Source organism: Mustela nivalis (genome assembly GCF_964662115.1).
Source record: "Mustela nivalis genome assembly, chromosome: 15".
Taxonomy (NCBI): Eukaryota; Metazoa; Chordata; class Mammalia; order Carnivora; family Mustelidae; genus Mustela; species Mustela nivalis.
The window spans coordinates 26,002,780-26,006,913 of record NC_139034.1 but is presented as its reverse complement, the minus strand read 5'-3'; positions in this window follow the sequence as shown (position 1 = coordinate 26,006,913).

The following is a 4,134-nucleotide window of genomic DNA, read 5'->3' as shown; positions in this document are numbered from 1 at the left end:
GGTCCGACCCAGCGGAGCCGCGGGGGATCCGCGCCGCACAGCAGTGCCCTAGGGGTCGGGGGTGGGGCGGCAGGCTCTTTCCTACCTCTCGGGTCTGGCAGGCGCCGGGGCCTGAGCCGGGGTGAGCGAGGCGGCGAGGTGACAAGGCGGGCAGGCGGGAGGCCTCAGGGGCCGGGAGGTAGCGTGCGGAGCATCCCGCGTCCCGGGACTACTCGCCCAGGCCGGCGGCGCTCCGCTCGGCGGCGGCCCCAACCGGGCCCGCCCCCGACGGCGCGGGGAGGACGGCCCCGGAGGGCGGGGGCCCGGCCGGCTGGCGAAATCAGCCCCGCCCGCCCTGGGCAGTGCATCTTACCTCCTGCGCGCGGCCGGGGCCGCGGAGTGGGGAGTTGCGGGTTGGGGGGATGGGGTGGGGAGAGGGGGCCCTCGGGGGGCCAGGTACAGCCCCGACGTGCACCCACGGCCCGGGCCTGGGCCCAGGGCGAGCCGCAGTCTCCCCGCGTTCTGATCCAATCACTTCTCCCCCTGGGGTCCTTTCTTCTGGGGAACCACAAAAGTGAGCCATCCGAGTGGCCTCGCTGGTGGGCTGTAAACTGGGTTGCCCAAATGGCCTTGAAGAGTCTCAAAAGAGAACAGTTCAGGCAAAGCGCATCTTCGTTTAGGTTTTTCTTTCCCCGCAGCCAGAGCTGGCTAAATTTAAAAAATGACACCTTAATTCTCAAGTATTGCAGTTGTCTTTTTACAGGAATACTGGAGGATAAGAGTTCCAGCTTCACAGCCGTGCTTTTCGGTCCACTGTCCCGTGAATACAGTTTACCATTTGCTTTTCTTCTATACAAAACAGCCCATTTAACGGACACCACTAGTGTGCAGTAACAGAAATCAGAGCAGGAGTGGCCTCCAGGGAGCAGGTGACTGGAAAGAGGCCCCAGGGGGATGGCAGCAGATATGTTCTATTGGCTGGGGTGTTGAGTTACATGGATTTAGTATACATTTGTTAAAATGCCTCCAACTTAAGATATGTACACTTCACTGTAAATATTACCTCCATTTTTAAAACTTAAAAGTAAAGCATTTGCAGGTTTTTGAATCTATCACTTAATCTTTTAAAAGGTAATGCAATTACACAACTATCAGTTATCAGAGGTTGGCTGAGATAATGAATTTGCTAAACACTTATTCTGTCCAATAATTAATGCTAGCAGTACTAATTAAATCCATCCAAGGCTTTACTGACAGGAAGTATCTACTCCAACGTCCATTCATCAGTCCAAGTTGAGATATCTTTTCAAATATATGCTACAGTCCTTGGCATTTTTGAAAGCAAGAGCTCAATGTAAAGAATGGGGCTTTGGTGAAATAGGTCAATCAGAGAAAGACAATTATATGATCTCTCTGATATGAGGAATCTGAGAGGCAGTGTGGGGGGTGAGTGGGGGGGAGTAGGGAGGAAAGGGCACCAGGGAGGGAGACAAACCATAAGAAACTCTTAATCTCGGGGGCCTGGGTGGCTCAGTGGGTTAAGCTGCTGCCTTCAGCTCAGGTCATGATCTCAGGGTCCAGGGATGGAGTCCTGCGTTGGGCTCTCTGCTCAGCAGGGAGCCTGCTTCCTCCTCTCTCTCTGCCTGCCTCTCTGCCTACTTGTGATCTCTCTCTGTCAAATAAATAATAAATAAAATCTTAAAAAAAAAAAGAAACTCTTAATCTCAGGAAACAAACAGGGTTGCTGGGCGGTGGAGGGAAAGGATAGGGTGGCTGGGTGATGGACATTAGGGAGGGTATGTGCCATGGTGAGTGTTGTGAATTGTGTTAAGACTGATGATTCATAGGACTGTACCCCTGAAACAATACATCACATATTAATTAAAAAGTGAAGAAAAAAAAAAGAATGGGGCTTTGGAGTTAGAGGAAGCTAAGATTAATTCTTGCCCTACTTCAGTAACCTTGGCAAATACTCAATCGCTTCTTTCCTCCACTATAAAAGGCATAGAACAGTCGTATGGAAGTTTTATGATGATTAAATGAAACATAGAAAACAACTTGCTCTGCATTAACCTTTCAGACATGCTCTCCCTGGAAATCCACCTTTGGGACTTGGGAGGACCTAGGTAGGTAGAAGGGGTTGGATCAATGTGCTGGGACATTTTTTAAATAACAGCTGTAATTTCAATACTTGGTCATTTTTTCCCTTAATTAGAATTCTTGCCAAACTGTGTTTCTGTCTTTATTGCACACTTAAGGCATAATCTTTTCCAAAAGAAGGCGGTGTAGACATGAAGGGGGGAAAAGCTTCCATGGTCTTGGGATTAACCAAACAAGCTTCTGTCAAGGTAGCTTTAATTCTTTCTGGGTCAGCGACTGGTCTAGTAATCTTGCGCAAACTGTAAACATATTTATTATCTTGCTGGTATCCTTTATATCCATGGAGAGATCCTTTACTTCCTTAGATATTGCTCTGAGAGAAAAGCTTCAACTCACTCATGATTATTGGGACTCTAGGAACAACACAGATGACCCACTTTTCACGCTGTAATAACAAGATCTTACATGTGTTTCAACCTGACTTTTCTGGAGTGCTTCCCACATCGTGGATATGCCCCATGTCATGGAATTTGAATAAGACAGAGTATCTCAGACAGGCTGAGCCCTGACAGGTCTGGATGAAAAGTCTCTTTGGGTGGATGGTAAAGGACAGATTTAGGTTTGTGAGTCAGTTCACGACACATTATAATCCAAAAATCACTAAAGTATTAATAGTCAACTAGGAATCTACCATGTACAATCACTGACCTAGGCCAGAAGAAATTTAAAAGATTCAGTTATGTGACAATCCTTGTACTTTAAAGAAGCCCAATTCCTCTCTTTTCTTATGGCATTAAGATAAAATATAGTTCCATAAATGAGACAGATAACATAACTATTACAGAGTTTAGAAATAGTAGAGTTACATACTGGAAACAGATTTTTCTAAAGCAGGTGGAAATGAGCAAAGTCTGATTCTGGTTATTGGGCTGAAGGTGATAAGTCAATGGGGAAAAGTAAAGAAAGGCCAAGTCTGCGCAGTGTAAGGAAATAGGCCCCAGGGATAGGAAGGGGCACGCCTCATGTTGTTCCCCTACCCAGCGCCTTCCACCTACTGACAATCTGTTGGTCCTCCTGAGCCTAGTTTATGAGGCCCTTCCTCTCCCACATGGCCTTTCCAGATCTCTCCATCGGAACTGCAGGACCCTCCTCCTGCCTTCCCCAGCACAGTGCCCATGCTGCTTCTGTGACAAGCACATCCTTCCATCTTCAGAGAACACTGCTCACGTGTCTATGTACCCAACTAGGCCACCCTCCTAAAGGCAGGGTTGTATCCTATTTAAACCCCACCCCCCACACCAGTGGCCAAACAGTTCCTCACATAGCCAATATGTACTTTAAAAATTTTTTTCTTTTCATTTAATTGAATGGGAAGTAAGGTAGGATAAATGGAGCCAGGTTATAAAGAGGTATATACATCAGAGTTCACTCATTCAGTTAATATTTATTGAATGCTTACTGTGTGCCAGGCCCTATTCTAGGGCTCTGAGAATATATCCATGAACAAACCAGATAAAACTCTCTCCCCTTGTGGAGTTCACAAGAGATCTATCATGAGGGGTGGGGTTACCATAAATTTATATAAATTCAAGCATACCTAGTGGCCAAAAAACAAAAACAAAAACAAAAAAGGGCACACATTTAAATAGTTCAGTTACTGGTGTTATAAAAGTATACTGATGCTATGTCGTTTTTATTGTATATTGCATATAATATATTTACTATGTTCATAATATATTCATATCTATGTATCACAGGGATTCTAATTTTAAGACTATACAGAGAACTTCATTGGCAATTTAAGAAATTTTCAGGGATCATTTTCAGCATGCTTGATTTACTTCTGACACACAGTCTAAAAATCTAAACAGCTTGTGAGTCATGACTCTACCATACCAAAAGGAAAACACTGAGATTACTGGGCAGAGCATGAGAATAAAGACATGACAAATCCATGTCTGCTCAGGCTAGTCTAGTTAAAGGGAACAAGAGACAGTACATTCATGTGAATACACAAGGTCAGTCAACAATGGACATCACATCAAGAATTAAAAC